Below are 23,799 nucleotides of genomic sequence, written 5' to 3'. Positions count from 1 at the left end.
AACTTAATTCGGGCAGAAACACCATATATATTGGAGGGTTGAGGTAAAAGGGAGGAAATTGAAAAGAGAGGGAGGAATATTGATGACTAATCCAAAAAAAGGGGTGTGGTTTTGACCCAGAACTGATGCAACACTCTTTCTCAGTCCTTGTATGGACATTTCCAGTTGTCGTCATGGCAACTGCATTGTTGGTTATGTCACTTAACATGCTAACGCATTATAATGAGTGTATAATGAGGCTCAAGGTCTACTGGAATTCAAATCTTCCACCATCTTGGTCCTAGTTCTAACCAGTTCTTGTTTTTCTCTTTGCAGCTTCCTCCTGAAACTTAGATAAGAGAAATTGGTTTCCATTCAAGGGAGGGATAGGGGAATGATTCTGGGGCAACAGCCTTGGTAACACTGAGTCATGTTGTTGTGGACACATTACTATATGCTTTTCTCAATAATAAAAGAGTACACCCAAAGAGTAAATTTTGTTGTATGTAAAAGAAAAAGGAGTTAAATTTGCCAATTTATTGACTTGTATTTCTTTTGTTCAAGAGGTAGATTGAGTTTGAGAAAAAAGATTTACCTGTGCTGACTCAGGCACTCCTCAGCCATGAGAGGATTACATACTCAGATTCATCAGTTCAGTCTGATAAATCGTACTTATATATTGTAATGATAAACTTAGCTGATGAAATCTTTTTCTCACACTTGTTGTGTTAAGCTTTTACACTGAATGGGATATTTTAAAACCTCAAATATTGCTTAAATAACACTATCCACAAATTACCATTAGTTAATTTATGGCAAAATTATACATCTTTAGACAAAAATAATCTTCAGTTTTGCTTTATTTTTTATCTCTAGGTGTAGTTTTTCCTAATTTTAGTATTCTTTTTCTTATTTTAATATTTCAAATTCTGTAGTTTTACTGGAACCATTTTTCAGCAATAAAAGCTTCTTTGATATTTACAGTAATTATGTTCAATTTAGGTTTATTAACTATTAATATACTGAGAAAAATGGCTTTTCCTCTATTGATAATAAAAATGAGAGCCTATTAACACTGGTATTTTTATTACTTCAGTTTATTACTTCTCTTGGATAATTGGATCAATATTCTACAAAAAAAATACTTTTGTGGGGGTAGTAATAATCCATTTGTCTTCCTAATAAGTGTCTTGAAGCACTGCAGGCTGCACACCAAACTAGTTAACATATTTAAAACAATTCTTTCTGATGCAAATTTTGGACAAAAATACCTATAATTATGTAAGACCTTAAATATCATTTTGATAATAAAACAAAGCTCACCTTGTCACATAGCTAGATTACATTTTTCCTGGCACATTACAGTATGAAATATATACTATACTGTGCAAATTAAAAAATATCACTTGCCATCCAGTTTTACAAGAATGAAGTCACTAGCCACTGTACTTGCTGACCTTTAACACACCCTGAAAGTAGTTCGGGGTTGAGATCAGGAATTAGGCACTCTTTGCTTTGGAAAAAACCTGACAGAACAGGTCTTCAGATAGTTAGATATTTTCAGGGGAAAATGTTATGAGCCCAATTTCTTGCATCTTCTCATACCTAGAAAAAGCACTAAAATCATTAATGAAGACATTTGCTCCTAGTGACTAGCAGCAACCTCCTACTGAGTTGTGTGCTTGACTGCATGCACCCCTTCACCAAAACCATATATATACTGACCTTCCCCCACATCTTCAGAGCAGTTCTTCAGAGCTATCTAAGAGGCTGTCGTTCTTTTTTCAGTCAACAGCTGTAATATATATGATAGCCATAAAAATCCAAGGACACTTTAGTAAAATTAAATACAACTTGGCATGTCGAATAATTAAAAAGAGTAATATCCATGAAAAACATTATTTAAATATTTCTTATGATTTTAAAAATTATTTTAATAATAGATTGACATGTATCTTCAGTTTTGGGAAAAGGACATATGTTAATTTGTCCTTCAGCATTCACAGGCAAATTCTATGTATATTATGTATCATAAACCCATAAGTTGATAAATAAATGATCCAATCAATATCTTCATGAAGCTTCATAATTAGAAACCTGAGTGGCAGAGGAGAGTTGGAGATGCTGACAGGAAATATGTAGTTATAGAGGAAATTCACCCAATCCAAGGGCATGCAGACCTGGCTGACATGGCTGTTTGGGCTTCAGTAAATTTCAGTTTTGATGGGATCTTTGAGGAGTCATGATATGTAGAAGATTGAAACTGGTCTACATTCAGCATCAATATATGTAGAATATACATTTATTGAAGAAAGTAATAGAAATATATTAAAACATATAGATTTATAATTTAAAGTAAAAATTATTAGGCAGTAAGCCTACAGGCATTTTTGTAACTTTTTTCTTTATATATTTTAATACAGAAAAAAAATATAAGAAATTACATATAGAATTATTTGTCACAACACTATTACTTATATTAGTAACATTTTATCATATTAAATTTTAAAGAGAAAAAAGGATTGTTACTCCATATATTTAGAATCCTCAATTTGCAATTTTTAAGGGATTACCTTCTTTGGTACTACTTCTTCAGTACTTTGAATTTGTGGTGTTGGGACTTAGGACAGGTCACTCCAAAACATGCCAAAGTGGCATATTGATTATTTTGAAATACAGTTATTTAAGAAATGTCCAAGGCAAGAGAGCTCCTTGACCCTCCTCTTTGTCTCCCTGAAAGCAGGAAATAAATCTTCCATGAAGGACACCCTTATCACCAGAGATAGAGAATTCAGGGCTGAGAAGAATGTACAAATCAACCTTGTCACTTCTCTACTAATTTACTACCCTAAGCCCAACTCTGTTTAGATTCTTCACTAATTAAGCACCCACAGCCTAAATTTCTTTGTCCTGTCAATTCCTCACAAATGTATTGTTTCTTTGTCTAAAAAGTATAAAATCTGCCTGCTCTGGTCACTCCTTAGGCCCATCTTTATGAGAACTTTGTGCAAACAAATTAAATTGTTTTTTTCTCCTGTTAATCTGTTTTGTGTCAATTTAATTATTAGATCAGCCAAAATAACTAAAGAAGGTTAAGGGTGAAATTTTTCCCTCCTCGACAGTAGCACAATAGAACTAGTATTTTGAAACCAATTTGCTCTTTACTTCATATTTTATAAACAGCTGGTATTTGCAATTAAGACTATTCAAAAGCTGTAAGGATATTCATATTTTACCCATAAAAGCCTTGGATTTACTGATTTGGAAGTTTTTTTACTTCATTTAAATTTGATTATTTTTTCTATTTTACTTAAATTTTTTCCCACCGCATTTTTTGTTTTTTTGTTTTTAAACATCTTTTTTGGGGTATAATTGCTTTACAATGGTGTGTTAGTTTCTGCTTTATAACAAAGTGAATGTTATACATATACATATATCCCCATATCTCTTCCCTCTTGTGTCTCCCTCCCTCCCACCCTCTCTATCCCACACCTCTTGGTGGTCACAAAGCACCGAGCTGATCTCCCTGTGCTATGTGGCTGCTTCCCACCAGCTATCTATTTTACATTTGGTAGTGTATATATGTCCAAGCCACTCTCTCACTTTGTCCCATCTTACCCTTCCCCCTCCCCATGTCCTCAAGTCCATTCTCTAGTAGGTCTGAGTCTTTATTCCCGTCTTGCCCCTAGGTTCTTCATGACCAATTTTTTTTTTTTTTTTTTTTTTTTAGATTCCATATATATGTGTTAGCATACAGTATTTGTTTTTCTCTTTCTGACTTAGTTCACTCTGTATGACAGACTCTAGGTCCATCCACCTCACTACAAATAACTCAATTTCGTTTCTTTTTATGGCTGAGTGATATTCCACTGTATATATGTGCCACATCTTCTTTATCCATTCATCTGTCGATGGACACTTAGGTTGCTTCCATATCCTGGCTATTGTAAATAGAGCTGCAATGAACATTGTCCCACCACATTATTTGAAAGTGTTATTATAATAATGAGTATTTATTAAACATGTACATAACAGACATTATACAAGTTTTTGGAAATATGCCCTTGTATATGTGTTGTTTATACTCTACCTGGAAAAATAGTATCAACATATGTGGTGGCTGTCACAGTGAAAGAGATACTATTCTCAAATTTAGTAGAATTTGTTCTATTTCAATATTATAAAATAACTAAAATGTGGTGCTAGAACCAGGGCATCTTCATACGTACTGTGATTTCATGTGCACAGTAGGACTTTGACTCTCTCACCCTCACCCAAACACTTTTCTTCTTTGTTTTAAGATTACAACTTCTATTTCTATTCAAGCTGGTTGACTAACTCCCCACTCCCACCACTTCACAGAATCCTATTGAAATAGCAGCACCTAAGAACAAAGGGGAACACAGTATTACAAACACTGCAGGGGTGGAGAGACATGACTAGCATACAGGACATTCACTTCACAAGCAGTTTTGGAAGAAAAGTCACAGATGAGCTCATTTTGCTTTAAAAACCACAGGTAAGAGCCCCCTCAGGAAATGGTTGCAGTGTCTAGGTACCTATCTTTGACAGGGATGAAAGGGCTCTGAGCTCAGAGTGGGCAGGTATCTGAAAGAGCGACTTTTTTTCCCCAGCATGGCTTCACTTATTGGTACCTAAATGAGAATAGTAGCACAAGACAATTTTTTAAAAAAATTTCTGTTGGCATTGTCTCCGAGAACAAGTTGCAAGAGTTCCAAACCTTCACTGAGTCTCCTATTGACACTTAGCTTGATATTGACAAACATATCTGAGTACTATGATGTGTTAATATTGAAAGAGTGCACCAGATAATGACATGTCTACTGCAGGAAATCGTGGGGTAATGCAGACCGTCTGTGCTGGATCAACCATTATCTATGCCTAGTATTATGACAAAAAGTGACTGATTTAGGCATTATAAATTGAAGTACTCCTCTGGCTGAACTTGTTCTTTGTACATATTCCTTCATTGTGACAAGCACTGATAACCAAAGATGCTGTTTTCAATACAGACTGTTGATTATTGACTTCAGATACACCAGTGCTTAAGATGGCTCCCTGAAGTTGTTCTGCCTGGCATCCAGGATCCCTTCTCAATATGCCAGTTTGTGAGCATGATCAGTGGTTCTGCACCCCAGGCATATTGATCTGATGTTTAATTTTATCAAATATTTTTTTGCAACCTCCTCGTTGATTTTTAGTCTAGTCACTACATCTAATCAAACTATGTGGTCAATGAGAGTCTATTTTTCTTATCTCTCCCAGAACTGTTTTACATTATCCCAAGTAAATTAAATCTTCCTGTGGGTTTTCTTATATGTGAAAATAAAGTTTATAAAATTGGCAAACTACCTTTAGAATTTTATTTCAAAAACAATTAAAATATTATGCATTTCTATAAAAATACACATCATTGCATTGATGTCTTCCATTCATTTTTGTAAGAGGCTATTAACCAAAATTTCAAAAATGAGGACATGTTTGAAATAAAAAAGGTATTTATTTTAGGGGTTGTTAGGACTGCAGCCTAAGAGACACAGAATCAAGAAGCACTTCAATTGTATTCTGCTGGACTACAATATGTGGGAAGTTTATAAAGGCAAAAACCACAAGGTTACAGTTAGTTACATGAGTTGTTTTTCAAGAATTATAATTGGAGCTAGCAAGAAGTAAGGGTGCTTGTTAATCAGAGTTGGTTGGGGTCCATTATAGTTGCATAGTTACAAGGAGAGACACAAATTTGCAGTTAGCAGACATTTTTTAAAAGGCTGGTGTTCTTGGGTTAGGAATAGTTCACAGAAGGTTTAACTTCTCAGTGGTGTAGGGACATGTCTGAAACCAGGTTCTCAATGGCTACTCGACTTCATTTTTGTGTGCCTGAATAATGATTACTCCATTAAAATTTCAATTTTGTCACAAAGGCTATTGTCAAAATCATATATAAGTACCATTTCTTTATTCCTAGAAAGTGTTTACATTTCAGAAGCACTTTCTTGTGTTTTTCTCAGATATTCCCATGAAGAAATTTGGAAAGAAATTGAAATCTGTCTGTGGTTGTGACCAATCCACCTCTGAATAATATAAATTTCTCCCCATTAATTGGTCATTCCAGTAAGGCTAAGAAAAGCACAAAAAGTTAGTAGTGTTTCTTACCAATCACAGCTTCTGGAGTCAAGCTGTGATACTTACAAACTTAATGTGCCAGGTTGTATAAGTCTGTATTAATTTGTGTGAACCTCTTAGGTCACTGTGACCCTACTACTAAGCTTTATTGGCAGCTGTCACATGCACGATTGTTGGTTGGCTTTCCCTAAAAATTCTCCACACTATCCATCCTGTTTTGTCTTCATTGCAACTCTGTCATGTGTTTCAGGAGGCCCGGTGCATGCTAATGTTCAGCATTCTCCAGCAGGAGGCTGCCCTGCATGCCTGTTGGGGACCCTATACCCTTGCAACTCTGTGGCCATGACAGGCTTTGTGGTTGCTCCATTCTACCTCCATTCTATTTTAACCAAATCTGATCTTTCTGTTCCACCTGACACAACTCTTGCAATTGATTTAAGGTCCCTTTGAAAATCTGTGTGGTTTTCACAGCAAGGGTGGGCGGGAATGATTCACAAAATGAATGTAACGCAGAGCTGGGCAGATGGGGCCCACTGGGTTTCAGAGTTTGGTGAAATAGCTCCTTTAGGTTATATCTGTGGCCCTCATTCTGTCTCAATAAAAGTCCCCGGTGTTACTGGCCTGGTGAAGAAACCCAGCGCCTATGGTTATTGTGGATCCTGGGTTTGCTCCTTTGAAAAGACCCGGCATCTGGATCTGTCAGTGTACTTCAACATTTGTATTACTCACCCCATTAGAAAATGGTTTTTGAGGGTGCATCTCCAATGTATGTGTATTCATTTATTTGTAAATTGTATGCTTATAGTACTGGTCTATAATTTTATGTGATTATTAATATTATGCAAATATAAAGTAATTTTAAAATGATGGGATAAAAGAAGTATGAATTAAAGTTTTTATATTTTCTTCCTGTATTCCAGTGTTCTGTCTTGTTCAGCCACCCCTGGTCTAAACACTACCTTGGGAGCCACTACTGTCAGTGAAACTTCCCTATGTATGAGGCAAGCTTGTGATGGAGGGGAACAAAGCATGGAAGGTATCTCTCAGAACTGGATTTGGTGTAATTTTGATGTTTAAAAATCCCTCTTCCCCTTAGAATCTGTTATGATTACTTAGAATTTCAGTAGCAACATTGAGAGAAATATACACTTTTCATAGTGAAGTTTATCCAAAGAGATGTGATGTAACTCTGAATTTTGAGGTGGGCCTGAAAATTCCAACACACCGGGGTATGTACTTTATATTATTCCTTCCCCTAGAGTATGGGTAGGACTGTGAATATAATGGATTTCATGACTGTGATTAGGTTTCAAAGGTGAAGGGATATTAAAAATGTAATTAAAATCTGAAATGAGAGGACTTTGAGTTAATGAAAAGGGAGATTATCCTGGCTGGGCCTGATCTAATTAGGTGAGCTCTTAAAAGGAGTTGAGTCCTTCCTGAAGAGAGAGATTTGAAGCAGCAGAGATGATTTACTGTTGGCCTGTAAGAAACAAACTATAGAATTATGGAGAAGACCCTGTGGCAAGGAATAGCAGGCAGTCTTGTAACCTCAAGGAACTAAATTCTACCAACTGCCAGGGAGCTAGGAAGAAGACTTGAGACTCAGATAAGATAATAGCTCTGGCTGACACCTTGATTTTAGCCCAGTCAGATCCTGAAGTAAGGACCTAGTTAACTTGTGTCTAGACTCCTGACTCATGACAACTGAGATCATAAATTTTGTTATGTTTTTCTAAACTGTTAGATTATAGTAATTTGCTATGCAGGTATAGAAAATTAACACAAGAAGTAGAAAACATCATACAGCATTGCTATTACATGAAAGCTAATAAAGTCAAGTTTCTTTGATATTTCCTTTAAATGACAAATTACTTATCAAGAATATTTTCTGTACTTTGAAATCTTTGTGACTTAGCCTGCATAGGGTGCTGTTTTCTAGTTTTGTGCATTGAAATTATGATATAATATGTAACATGCTCTGATATTTTGAAAGGTTTTATTCTAAGGATATCTATCAACTGGATTATCAGTGAAGATATTCTTTCAAATAGATTGTTTGGAGTAACAAAAGGAGTATTTGGCTTGAGTTATGAGATGTGGATAATGGGTAAATGTGTGATTTGGAGAATATCTCTGTGCCTTTGTGTCTCCATTAGTTAAGTGACTGCACTAAGGAAGACATTTACAACCCCTTTATTTAAACAGCTTTATTGAAGTATAATTGACACACAACAAATTATACATCTATTAAGTGTAAGTTTGATAACTTTTTACATACAACCACACCCATACCAAGATGCTGAACAGGTCCATCACACTAAAAGTTTCCTAATGCTCTTTTGGAATCCCTCTTTGCTACCCCACTTCAGGACCCCCATCCTCTAAATCCTCAGGCAATGACTGATTTGCTTTTGTCACTATAGATTAATTAATAATTATTTTTATTGAGATAGAATTGTACAATATTATACGTTTCAGGTATATACTCCATTTATAATTATTATAAAATATTGGCTATATTCCCTGTGTTATACAATATATTGTTCTAGCTCATTTATTTTATCCATTGTAGTTTGTACCTCTTAATCCCCTACCCCTGTCTTGCCCAAATCCCCTTCCCTCTCCCCGCTGGTAACCACTAGTTTGTTCTCTATATCTGTGCATTTGTTTCTTTTTTGTTACATTTACTGGTTTGTTTTATTTTTTAGATTCCACATATAAGTGATATCATACAGTATTTGTCTTTCTCTGTCTGACTTATTTCACTTAGCATAATGTCCTCCAAGTCCATCCTTGCTGTTGCAAATTGCAAAGTTTTATTCTTGTTTATGGCTGAGTAGTATTTCATTGCATATATATATATATATATATATATATATATATATATATATATATCATATCTTCTTTTTCCATTCATCTGTTGATGGACACTTAGGTTGCTTCCATATCTTGGCAATCATAAATAATTATGCTATGAACATTAGGGTGTATGTATCTTTTTCAAATTAGTGTTTTTATTTTTTTAGAATATACACCCAGGAATGGAATTGCTGGGGTATATGGTAGTTCTATTTTTAGTTTTTGGGGGTTTTTTTTTGAGAAACCTCCATACTGTTTTCCACAGTGACTGCACCAATTTATACTCCCGCCAACAGTGTATGAGGGTTCCATTTCTCCACATCCTCACCAACATTTGTTGTTTGTGACCTTTATTCTGTCAGGTGTGAGGTGACATCTCATTACAATTTTAATTTGTATTTCTCTGATGATTAGTAATATTAAACATCTCTTTATTGAGATGCCTGTTGGCCATAGGTATGTCTTCTTTGGAAAAATGTCTTCTCAGGTCTTCTGCCCATTTTTACCATAACTGGGATTTTTTTTGATGTTGAGTTGTATGAGCTGTTTAGATATTTGGGATTATTTTTTATTTTATAGACTTTTATATAAATAGAAATAGGTAGGATTTACTTTTTTGTCAGCTTTTCTTCATTCAAACAAATTTTGTCAGGCTCATACATGTTATTGTATGTATCAAAATTTATTTCATGAATATACAGCATCCAGTCATTTGTTGACATTTGGGTTTTCTCTAGTTTTTGATTATTAAATGTAAAGATTCTATAAACATTCATGGACAAGTCTTTGTACAGACATCTAATTTTATTTCTCTAAGCTAAATATCAAAGGTTGGAATGGATAGGTCATATGCTATGTATATTTGCCTTCTTATAAAATTGAAAAATTGTTTTTACATTCCCTCAAGTAGTGTATGAGTGCTTCACTTGCTTCAAATCTTTGCCAGCACTTGGTGTGTTCAGTCTTCCCTCACCCTCCCCCCACCAGTGGAAATTTTTACCTACAGTGTGCTTTAACTTTTTCCAGCTTTTTTGAGTTACAATTGACAAATAAATGCATTGTCAGACAATATTTAATGTGATGATTTGATATGTGTATACAATGTGAAAGGATTCCCCCATTCAGTTAATTAACACATCCATCATCTCACATATTTACTTTTTTAAAACTTTTTTGTGAGAATATTTAAGTTCTATGCTCAGCAAATTTTAATTATACAATATTGTGTGTATACACAATTATACTATACAGTGTTATCAACTATAGTCAACATTAGATCCTCAGACCTTATTCATCTTATAACTAGAAGTGTATATCCTTTTACAAAACTTTCTCTTTTTGCCTCACCAGACCCTGGCAACCACATTCCTACTCTATGTTTCTGACTTTAAAAAAACCTTTTTTTTTTCTTTTTTTTTTTAAGATTCCGTACATAAGTGATACCATGCAGTCATTGTCTTTCTCTGTCTGGCTTTATTTCGTTTAACTTATGCCCTTCAGGTTCATCCAGGTTGCTGCAAATAACAGAATTTTCTTCTTATTTTAGTTGTAGGTTATACATTTAAATTTATTAAATACTTTGAATTAGTTTTGTATGTGATGTTAGGTATGGATTGAAGTTAATATTTTTTTATGTATAGATATTCAATTATTTCATCACATTGTTGAAAATCTTATTTCTCCAATAATTATTTTTGCACCTTTGTCAAAATTAAGTCTCTATAAATGTGTGGATCTATTTCTGGACTCCATTCTTTTCCTTTGCTCTATTGGTCTATCTTGATACTGATGCCACCCTGTCTTGGCACTGTCACTTTAAAATAAGTCTGAAGTCAGATAGTTTAAGGACTCCAACTCTGTTCTTCTTTTTCAAAGTTGCCTTGGATATTGTAGATCCTTTGCCTTTGTATATGAATTTTAGAATCAGCTTTTAAGTGTCTACCAAAAAAGCATTCTAGGGTTTTGATTGGGATTGTACTGAATCTAGAGATCAATGACATCATTACAATAGTGAATCTTTTGATCTATAAACATAGCATATCTCTGAATTTATTTAGGTTCTTTTTAATTTCTCTCCACAATGTTTTGTGGTTTTATTGCACATCTTTTATCAGATTTACCTTTTAATAAATCGTATTTTTGATGGTATTGTAAGTGGAATATTTTTTTAATTTCTAATTGCTGCTGGTATGTAGAAAGACAGTTGATTTTTGTGTATTAATCTTATATAAAAAACTTTCTAAACACACAGAGTGGTCCTAAAAGCTTTTTGTGCAGATCATAGGATTTTCTATACAGACAATGAAGTCATCTGTAAACAGAGACAATTTTATTTCTTCCCTTTCTAACTTGAATGCCTCATTTCTTTTTCTTGTCTTGTTGCACTGGCTAGGACTTCTAGCAAAATGCTGAACAGAAGTGGTGAGAATGGACATACTTGCCTTGCACCTGATCTTAGGTGAACACATTCAGCTTTTCACTATTAATTATGATGTTAACTACAGGTTTTTCATAGGCCCCCTTTATCAGGTTGAAGAAGTTCTCTCTTATTCCTAGTTTGCCAAAGTTTTTCAAAAAATTGAAGTATAGTTGATTTACAGTGTTGTGTTAGTTTCAGGTGTATAGCAAAGTGATATATATATATATATATATATATATATATATATATATATATATATATATTCCTTTCCATTATAGGTTATTACAAGTTATTGAATAGAGTTCACTGTGCTATACAGTAGGTTCTTATTGTTTATCTATTTTATATAGTACTGTGTATCTGTTAATCTCAAATTCCTAATTTATTCCTCCCCCCCTTCCCCTTTGGTAACCATAAGTTTGTTTTCTGTGTATGTGAGTCTGTTTTGTCAATAAGTTCATTTGTATCATTTTTTTAGATTCCATGTTTAAGTGATATCATCTGATATTTGTCTTTCTCTGCCTGACTTACTTCACTTAGTTTGATAATTTCTAGGTCCATCCATGTTACTACAAATGGCATTATTTTATTCTTTTCCATGGCTGGGGGTATGTATGTATATATATATGTGTGTGTGTATATATATATATATATATATATATATATATATATATATATATATATATATATTCCACATCTATATCTATTTATCTGTCCAAGTACACTTAGGTTGCTTCTATGTCTTGGCTATTGCAAATAGTGCTACTCCAAAGGATTTTATTAGAAACAGGTATGGGTTGTTTTCAAATGACATTTGTGTGTTTATTCAGATTTTTTTTTCTTTGTAATCTATTCATAAGTTTAATTACATTGATTGATCTTTGAACATTAAACCAACCTGGCATTCCTAAGAAAAACACCACTTGTGTATGTATTAGCCTTTTTATATATTGCTGGATTTGATTTGTTAAAATCGTGTTAAGATTTTTTTCCACTTATATTCATGAGGGATATTGGCCTGCAGTTTTCTTTTCTTTTAATGTCTTTGGTTTTAGAATCTGGGTAAGGTTGACCTCATAATATAAACTGAAAAGTAGCCCTATCTCTCAATTTTCTTTTCATTTATGTAGAATTGACATTATTTCTTCCTAAATGTTTGGTAAAATTTGCCAGTGAAGCCACTGTTGCTTCACAACCTCCTTGGGAGTTTCCCAGATATAATATGAAACTGACCCCATATGCAGAAGGCAGGGAGAGACCAAAGAAAGAGACAGATCACTTCAGATTTGTAAGTGACAGGTTTAATAAACAAGGGAACTTATTTATGAGGCTTGTCTGGGGTGGCCTCAAGATTAGTAGATCTCTGCATCTGTCTGCTAAATCTTAAAAATTTATATAGAGCCCTTAACTGGTTCAGTCACATATACCATCCGGATAGTCTCAACACCATATTTCTATTTCAAGGCTGTATCCTTGGGGTAACTTTTGGGAGTGGGGATGGCAAGCAGAACACATTCCAAAGACAGAGGAGTGGGTGGGGAGCCTCCAATTGCCTGGGTCCATTTTGAGGGTCAACTTGTGGTTACATCTTCTCACTGACCTCCCCCAACAGCCTTCTTGACCTAGAGGTTATTTTTGTGTGGGAAGATTTTAAACTACAAATTCAGTTTTTAAAATAGGTATGGGGCTATTCTGGCTATTTCTTATTGAGTGAAGTTAGGTAGGCTTGTCTTTGTGCATTTCACCTTAGTTGTCAAATCTATTAGAATAATGTGTTTATAATTATCCTTTATTATCTTTTTAATATCTGTAGAATCTATTGTTATGTTAATTATCTTATTCCTGATATGGTCTTTTTATGCATTTTTTTGATCAGCCTGAATAGATATTTACAAATATGGAATTTCTCAGAGAACAAAGTTTTAGTTTCATTAACTTTCTGTAGTTTTATTTTGCTCATTTTTATTTTGTTGATTTCCACACTGATAGTTTTTATTTCCTTTATTTGGCATATTTTGGCTTTATTTACTCTTCTTTTTCTGGTTTTTAAGGTGGAAGCTGAAGTCATTGACTTGAGAGCTTTTCTAATGTAATTATTCAGTGCTATAAATTTCCCTCTACATTCTCAATGAGGGAGATCCCACTAATCTTAAAATATGTTTTCTTTTTTATTCAGCTCAAAATACATTTTAATTGTTTAACTCTATTTTAACCCATGAGTTATTTATAAGTGTTTAATTCTGTTTTCAATTATGTAAAGAAATTCTAGAGATCTTTCTGTTATTGACTTCTAATTTAATTCCACTGTTGTTAGAGAACATACATTGTGAGAACTGAACATTTTTAAGTTTATTGAGACTTATTTTATGGCCTAGAATAGTTAAGTGTTTCATGTGCGTTGCAAAGAACATGTATTTTGCTGGTTTTAGATGTATTCTATAAATATCAATTAAAGCAAGTTCATTAGTAGTGTTAATCAAGTCTTCTATGTTAGTATTGGATTTCCATCTACATGTTTCATCTCACTGAGAAATGAGTATTGGAATCTGACTATAATTGTGAACTTTAATATTTCTCCCTGAAATTCTATGTTCTATCAGTTTTATCTTGAGGTACTTTGAAACCATGTTATTAAGCACATAGACATTTAACAGTGTGTGTCTGCTTGATTGGCCCTTTTATCATTATAATTAACCCTCTGTGTCCTTTATAATATTCTTTCCTCTGAAATCTTTGTTATTTATATACTTCAGCTTTCTTTAGATTAGTGTGTGTATATATGTGTGTGTGTGTGTGTGTGTGTGTGTGTATATATATATATATATATATATATATATATATTCCAATTCTTTTACTTTTAACCTAATCTTATATTTACATTTAATGTAGGTTTGTTGTAGGTAGAATATATATAGACCTTGCTTTTTAATCCAGTCTGAGAATTTCTGGGTTTTGACCAGGGTGTTTAGAGCATTTACATTTAATATTATTATTGATATAGTTGGGTTTAAATCTATCACCTTACTATTTGCTTTCAATTGTTTCATCTTTTTCTGCCTTCTGTTAGATTAATTGTTTTTTAATGATTCCATTCAATCTCCTTTGTTGGCTTATGAACTATAAGTCTGACTAATTACTTATAGTGATTATTTCAAGGTTTATAGTTCACATCTTTAACTTATCACAGTTTACTTTCAAGAGACATTACACCACTTAATATATAGTATAAAAATTTTTTAAATTTGTATACTTCCATTTTTCCCCTCGTGGCTTTTGTGCTGTTCTCACACATTTTACATGTTATTTTACCATACCACATTAGACAGTCAATTATTTTTTTAAAGAGATTTAAATAATCATTTAAAAATATTTTATATTTACCCTGCTTCATGACTTCAGCCTTAGCCAAGCTCCAATAACACATTTTCTCTCCTGCCTCTTCAGATCTGGAGGTGGAATGTTCTTCCTACTATTACTAGTCTCTGGCTGCCATCTCTTCCTAGATCCTTTACCTGTCCCACAGCTCTATAAGCAGCTCCTTTATATGTTCTTCAGAAAACCACTTGCACATGCCATCTGTTTCTGGAATGATACTATACTGATATAAAAGTTAAATGTTATTTTTCTCTTTTTCCTATGAACACTTGGAAAAGCAGCTTTTGTGGGCTGTCCCAGAGGTGTGCATTATATATACCAGTTCCTGAGAAAACACTGGTCTATCATTCAGGCATTGTCCACTTTACTACTTTCAAGATGTTTCAGGTTTAATTATGGAAAGTAAATGTTTATACACATAGAGACAAAACTGTTTTGTTTAAATCAGTTATTCTACAAGCATTTATTGAATTCCTGTCATGTGCAAAGTGCTAAGCCTTATGTTGTGAATATAAATGTAAACTTTACATATGCCTTAGCATCAAGGATGACGTACTCTATGCTGGGACCAAATATTTATCTTTGAATATAAAGTTATATACTTATAGAGGTCTATAATAGTGACATAAATGAAATGTAGTAGTATGTCCAGGGTGCACCAGAGTGACTGATTCAATGTTTATATTCTTAGGGCTGGTTTTTTGTTGGCACAAGGCAGTGTGGCTGTACCAGGTGTAAAGTTGTAACAATATTGCAACACTTTTGTTTGATTGGTAAAGAGCTTCTGTCCTGAGCTTCCTTCACTTTGTTTTCTCACCTAGGACTATCTATAATCTTCCCTCTCTCTAGGCAGCTAAATTTCTTTAGGGACCCACTCCAGCACTACATTACTGTCTTTTTCTTATTGGTTGTTGCTTGTGCCATACTGGAGGTCAAATATTTCAAATATCATCTCTACTTATATCTATATCTACCATGACATTCAGTTTTAAAAATGGTTTAGAACTAATTACTAGTTTATCAGAAAGATTTAGAATAATAAAATTCATATCTAATGCTGTTAGAAACATGCATATTTAGTGACTTTATAACCCCAAACTCTGGAGGCTCATGACCTCCAGAGTTTGGGTTCATAAAGAGGAGAAGGGCAGTATCCATCTCCTCTCTTTATACAAAGATAATGATGGAGGTTTTGATTGTGCATGTCCTGGATCTAAGTGGCCCCTACAGTTTTTAATAAGCAGGGGTGACTTATTTAGAAGGACTGGGCAGCCTGAAGCTTAGAAAATCTCTGTGATAGAACAATTCCAAGGGTAAGCAACTGTCTCAGAGCCTTTCTATGTGGTTAGATGTTTAATAAATGTGATTTCTTTAGTGTAAAAAATTGGAAATTTATATACATGGAATATAAACTCAAAATATAAATTCATGCCTGATAGTAAAATCTATAACCAACTAAAAGAAAAAGTGTTTTGTTGTAACAATTCCAATATGACTGGTTGAAAGTGCAATATTAATTTTATTTATCAACATGGACCAATTTTATATTTATAGCACTCTGCAAAATGTTAAGTAGTGGTAATCAGTATTTTTAAAAGATAGTTAAGATTGGAGATAAAATGTTTAAACAAACTTATGCCAGCACCCCACAATAATTATCATCATCTAGAAAAGAGCTTATGCCTTGGCTTGTCAACACAACAAAACTGTTGAATAAGATGTGTCATCCTGTTTTATCTTATTATTTGGTGAAGATGTGAGAAAAATAATAAATATCTAATGCTAATAACATCAATCTCCAAAAAAGTTGCAAAACAATAGAAATTGAAAAAGCAAAATGCAAATAATTTTACTTTAGAATGAAAATGAAGATTAAAAACAATAAATACTTTGGGATGTTGTGAATCTTTAGATTTGAGACTAGCCATTTGATCAATCTCACATGCATTGAGGAGAATAAAAACAAGCATATGGTGAGAATATCCTTTCTCCTACTACCTGTAAACTGTCCTGGGCAATGGAAGGATGGAAAACTGTTCCCTTGGGTTAGAGAATTTATATGAGCCTTTTTTTCAAGGAGATTTACTGTTGTACCTTACCTGTAAAGGCAACATTTTTATTATATTCCCTAGTCAATTATGTTTGTGATAATATTTTCAATCCAGACCAATTTATCTTTATTGATTAATAAAAAAATTCTTCAAGGGATTCTGTGGCTTGAAACACTGATGCAATTTTCTCTGATTTTATTAGAGAATGTAATCAATATATTTTGGAACACTATCCAAAAGTTGTGTCAGTTAAGCACCTTGTGACTTTTACTGGAGTTAAAGCATAAATAAAAGTTAACATTTATGTCACAGAATTGTCTGATATATGTAAAATTACAGTGAGGTACTGACATAAATAGACCAATGACATATTGGATAGAAAGCCCAGATATAACCCCTTGACTATAGTCAAACAATCTTCAATAAGGGTACCAAGACCACTCAATGGGGAAAGGACAGTTTCTTCAACAAATGGCACTGGAAAACTGTATATCCACATGCAAAAAAAATGAAACTGGACCCTAACCTTACACCATACAAAAAATTAACTCAAAGTGGATTAAAAATCTAAGCATAAGACCTAATAATTCTTTTTCTAAAAGAAAAAAAATGCATCATGACATTAGATTTGACAATGATTTTTAAGATATGACACTAAAAGCATGGGCAACAAAAGCAAAAATAAGCAAAAGAGACTACACCAAACTTAAAAACTTCTGCACAACAAAGGAAACAATCAACAGAGTGAAAAAAGTAGCCTACGGAATGGGAGAAAATATTTGCAAATCATATGTCTGTTAAGGGCTTAATATTTGAATATATAAAGAACTCTTACAACTCAACAACAACAAATAACCCAATTAAAAAATAGGCAAAGAACTTGAGTAGACATTTCTCCAAAGAACATATAGAAATGGCCAACAAACATGAAAAGATGTTCAACATCACTAATCATTAGAGAACTAAAAACCAAAACCACAATGAGATATCACCTCACACCCATTAGGATGACCAACTTAAAAAAATTAACAAGTGTTGGTGAGGATATGATGAAATTGGAACCTTTGTGCTCTGTTGGCAGGAATGTAAAATGGTGCAGCTGCTATGGAAAACAGTATAGCAATTCCTCAAAATATTAAAAATCGAATTACGGCATGATCAGAAATATGACTCTGGGTATATACCCAAAATAATTGAAAGCAGGATCTTCCATGTCTATGTTTATTGCAGCATTATTCACAATAGCCAAGAGATAGAAACAACCCAGATGTCCATCAATGGATAAATGGATAAGAAAATGTGGTATATACATACAACGGAATGGTATTCAGCCTTAAAAAAGAAAGATTTTCTTACATCTACTACATGGATGAACTTTTTAAGGACATTATGCTTAATTTAATAAACCAGTTACAAAATGACAGACGCTATAATTTCACTTATATGAGATATCTAAAGTAGTAAAACTCATAGAAACAGAAAGTATAATGGTGGTTGCTAGGGGCTGGGTGGGGGGAGAGGAGAAAGGAGAACTATTGTTCAATCAATGTGGAGTTTCAGTTTTGCAAAATGAAAACATTCAAGAGATCTGTTGTACAACAATGTGAATACACTTTCTACTACTGAACTATACACTTAAAAATGGTTATGATAGTAAATGTTATGTGTTTTTTAACAATAAAAAACAAAACTAAAATTCACTGTAATTTAGACTGGTGAATATGTCATTATTATTTATGCAATAGAAAGATAATTCTGGACAATTCATTCTATATTTCTCCTCTCTGATTCAAAAGATAGCTCAAAAAAGCCAATTTTATTCTAATTATTGAATGAAATTTTCAAATAATGTTGGACAAAAAGATGACAGTTAATGGCCTGACTGGTTTTGTTAAAAAACAATAGCTAGCTCTACATAATCACTTTGACACATTACCAGAGACTTTATAACTTATTTTGGATCAGTTTCACTTCAGGGAAATTATTGGAGACAGAGAAGAGATTATCTTTGGATATTAAGAAAAACCATATTAAATAAAGAAATCAGTGCATAGTACACCATGGTGGTCAACTGATAGATGCAGCTCTTACAGTCAGATCTTGAAAGGATCTCTGATTTCAACTCTAAGCCATTAGGTTCCACCAAGCCAATACACAGCATGTTGTGTCCATTAAAGACTCTGCTCTGGGCCATTTTTTTCTTCTTCTTCTTTTTTTTTTTGGATGCGTTGTGTCTTCGTTGCTGCGCACAGATTTTTTTTTTTTTCTCTAGTTGTGGCGAGCAGGGGCTACTCTTCATTGCAGTGCGCGGGCTTCTCATTACGGTGGCTTCTTTTGCAGAGCACGGGCTCTAGGCACTCGGGCTTCAGTAGTTGTGGAGCGTGGGCTCTAGAGCACAGGCTCAGTAGTTGTGGTGCACGGACTTAGTTGCTCCGTGGCATGTGGGATCTTCCTGGACCAGGGCTGGAACCCGTGTCCCCTGCATTGGCAGGTGGATTCTTAATCACTGCACCACCAGTGAAGCCCCTGGGCCATTCTTTTCTGAAGTTGCCAATGGCAGCAACTATGTCTCATTTCTCAAACCTATAGATTCTATCCTCCTTGTGTCCCCCATTTCTTAATCAGTTAGCAAGCACCATCTGAAGACCCTAAAAATGCATTAGTGAAGAGAAAACATGAATAACATGACATAGAACACACTTGCAGCTGGCCATCTTTGCTGCTCTCTATCTACACAGTAGTTCCAAAAAGCCAGTTGAGGACCAGCAGAGATTTAGGTCCACAGGATAATGAAAACAGTAAGAATGATATAATAAATTTCTCTTAAAACTAAATTTGTTTGAATATGAAAGATTAATTCTGAAATTATGCCCATCTTAAATATTCTTTCTTTGAAGATCACTAAATTTTCTTTCTTGAAGAAATGAATATCATGATAGATTTTTAAAGTCTTCATTTGGAAAAACAAAAAAACAAGGGAAAAGTCCAAACTTAATTCTGGTGCACCAAAAGCTCTGTTTGTTTACTCATCCAATAAATATAAAACTTGAAATTATTTCTCCGAGGCAGTGATCTCCAATGAGGTACATATGTACCCCAGGAATTACACAAGAAAGCAGCAATACCCTCCCATGGTCCTTGTCAGATGGTCCCTGTCACATGGGATTCATGAAGCCTCTTGAGAAAAGAGTGTATTAAGAGAATCAATATGTCATAAACCCTGAGCATTCCTGTACATTCTGGTTGGATAGGATAAGAATTCAAGACCTTGACTGTTCTTTATGCAGGTATTTCTTAGGGTTGTAAGTGCAACAAGTAACCTTGAGAGATGAGGTAATATTTTCCCACAAAAATAGAGAAAATTTTCTTCTGCTCACCATAAAAAGGTGAATCTTCCTAGTTCTTCTACCTTTCCACTATATTGCAACCCACTGCATCTGTAGACATTCACTGTGGACCCTTTTGTACCCCTGCGGTTCTTGAGGGATTGGGGAACTATTGAGGACATGAAGCCATTGCTACCGCTTTTGCAATAAACAATAAAGTCTGTTGTGTCTGACCTGGTGTCTTGTGTCTTCTGCAGCATCCATGAAACACTAATAAGCTAATGTGTTAGTTTGCAGGTTTAGTAAAACCTTAGATTTTGTGTAATTTTTGTTACAGGGCTGTCCCCAATACAGAGGAGTTGACAGTGGGATCTCTCTTGTTGTTTCACTCTGAGCATGGTGCCCCTCTGTGCAGATTTACTGATCACATCTAGTTTTAACCAAATAACTCTCACAAAATGGACAAGTAGCTTTAAAAAATGTCCTACAAAGAACTTGCAGTTTGAAGGTACTAATAATGAAAACACAAGGGAACAACAAGGAAAATGTTGAATTGGTAGATTCTTACCACTTGTTTAAACTCTTTATATACCATATTGCTGGTAAAACCAATGACAAATTAATCATACCTAACAATTCAACCCCACAAATTAGATATTGTCAAGAAGACTTTGAAATATGGATTTATGAACAATCAATCTTGTCCTAAGTGTCTATTGTACACTGATGTTATTCAGCCAGAATGATTAGCAACATATAAACAATGCTCTTCAATATTAACCTATTATTTAGTATTTCTTTTTATATATGTTTAATAATGCTCACAATATATAGTATATTATATCATGGTCTATCTATCATCTATCTATCTGTCATTTATCTATCTATCTATCTATCTATCTATCTATCTATCTATCTATCTATCTATCATCATCTATCTATCTATCATCATTTATGTGTCCTTTGTTTCTGATAAGGTGAGCAATCAATCACAGTTTTGGAGATCCTTTCTGGGGAGAATAGCCCACAGACCTACTGACTCCTTTGGTTCTGGAAAAGCTCCTATCTGCTAAAATCAACCCCAATTCCAGCCCATGATTGGAGTTTAAGGGAAAAGTTGCCACTCCAAAATGTCTCTCTGGCATGCAGATTATTTCTAGCTGAAAACACTAAAGGCCCACAAGACTCAAGAAGAAACTTTGACCTTCCCCCTAACTGCCTAAAAAGAATTTAGATAGAGGGCCTGTTCCTGGAATAGAGCTGTCACCAGAGATATCTGCAAAGAATATGAGCTAAGTATGGTGGGGGAAACTTGCCAGGGCTAGAGATTAGAGTCCATTCTGTGTTCTACTGTCTCTGCATGGCCCAGCAAACATTTATTTACCAAACATTTGCTTTTCCATCTCTCTGTGAATTGCCTTCCTCCCCTTTGAAGTCCCAAACCACTACACCCAACATCTCTGTCTTTAGTTGAAAGTGGTATTTAAGGTGAGGATTTCAGCCATTTGGGAGATTTACTGGGTTCTCCTGGGTCTCTTCCATGTATACGTATTATTAAATTTTGTTTGATTTTCTCCTGTTAATCTTAATCTGTCTCATGTCAATTTAATTCCTAGACTAACCAGAAAAATCTAGAAGGGTACAGGAAACTTTCTTCCTGTCCAACAAGACATCATAGTGCAGGGCACATTGCCTACCTTTGAAAGCATCTGAACTTATACACATTGAGAACCTTCTCCTTTCCATGCCCCTTTACCATAGGTATAAAGATTTCTGTGCACATCGAGGCTGAGAAGAACTCCTGAGTCCATCATTGTTTCTCAAGGCAGTCATGAAGACTGTCAGAGAGGAAGAAATTTTCCTCTGCCCTTCTGTAGGCAAATGGAGTAGGGGGTCCCCAGAGAAAAAGAATCAAATATAACTTTTTGACATAAGAGAAGCCATTTTAAGCCTAAATCATTTGTGATCTAAGCCTGGTCATGATGCTTGCTCTTGAACAAGTCTCAGTAATTAATGATCTTGCCAAATAAAATTGTTGCTTACCATCTGGTTCTATAAGAATGAAGTCACTAGCCACTGTAGCCTCTGACCTTGACAAAAAAGTAATCACTTGATCTAAGAGAGAACTGAAAATCTTTATTTGAGCCAAATTTGAGGAGTATAACCTGGGAAGAGCATCTCAGAAAACTCTGAAAACTGTTCTGCTCATTAGAAACCAAGGGAGGTATATAAGTTTTTTTTTGAGACAGAGGGTTGTACATCAAATGACATTTTATTGACAGTTTACATAATTCAGATCTAAGTGCCATCCTGCTGGGTCATGTAACCCCTTACAAGTTCAAGAAGAAATGTTATCTCTTAAGGAGGGAGTTGTCTTGTTGATGTTAGGAGAATGTTGCTCTTTATGGTTGAGAAAGTGTTCCTGCCTATGGGGGAGGTTTGGTCAATGTATAATGCAGATACACAATGCACAGTGTGGGGAGAGAGGAGGCCAAAGGGCAGAGAAGAATTTATGCTTAAATTTCTCTTGTCTTGCCATAAAATATAAATTTTGTTTCACAACCTTCAAAACACCCTGAATGGCATTCAGGGCAGAGATCAGGAATGAGGCAGTCTATGCTCTGGGAAAAACTGGCAGAACAGGCCTTCAGATAGTTAGATATTTTCAGAAGATATTATGAGCCCAGTTTCTTTCATCTTCTCATATCTAGAAAAGCACTAAAATCATTAATGGAGACATCTGCTCCTTGTGACTAGCAGCAACCATTTTGTGACTAGCAGCAAATTTCTGCCAAAATGTGTCCTTGATTGCATATATCCCGCTTCACCAAAATCATATATATACTGACGTTCCCCCTACCTCTTTCGAGCAGTTCCTCAGAGCTATCTGAGAGGCTGTTTCCTTGGCTATAGTCCTCATTTTGCCCCCAATAAAACTTAACTCACAGCTCTCAGTTTATGCTTTTTTTTTTTTCCAGTTGACAGTTTAAAACTTTCCCAATTTGGCTGTTCAAGGAGACACTGTTTTGGAAAAATCCCTGGTGTTCTCCTTACTTGCTGCAAGTAATAAACCCTTCCTTTTCCTGCCCTTTGGCTTGGTTGTGTCTTTTGGCTCAACAAAAGAAGTGTTTCAGGTAACACTTTTAGCTGGTCTAAGAATTAAATTAACGTGAGACTGATTAACAGGAGAAAATAAAACAAAAGTTTAATAATATGTATATCTAGGAGTCATTTTTGGCCTAAGCCATTTTGCGATCTAAGCCTGGCCAGGGTGCTTGCCCTTGAAAAGGTCTCAGTAATTAATGATCTTAAGGGAACAAAATAATGCAGAATCAAAGGACTGTTTTCAGGTAAGGGAAGTAACAATAACAAAGATAATTGTAAAGACTCCCAGTTCTCTTTCAATGGTAAAGATTAGCCTGATCAACTGGGAACATAAGGAATGATGATATTGACCTTTTCTGACCCTCATGACTTCAGTCCACTAAAGCTTGGACTCTGTGGACCACCCAAACCCCTTCATGAATATGCATATACCCTTAGCTTAAAAATTCCCCAATTTTGTGTTCAGGAAGACACTGCTTTGGGAAAGATCCCTGGTGTTCTCTTTACTTGTTGCAAGTAATAAATCCTTTCTTCTCCC

The sequence above is a fragment of the Balaenoptera physalus genome, assembly GCF_965194825.1.
Source record: "Balaenoptera physalus genome assembly, chromosome: 7".
NCBI classification, from domain to species: domain Eukaryota; kingdom Metazoa; phylum Chordata; class Mammalia; order Artiodactyla; family Balaenopteridae; genus Balaenoptera; species Balaenoptera physalus.
Note: the sequence above shows the minus strand (reverse complement) of the source record.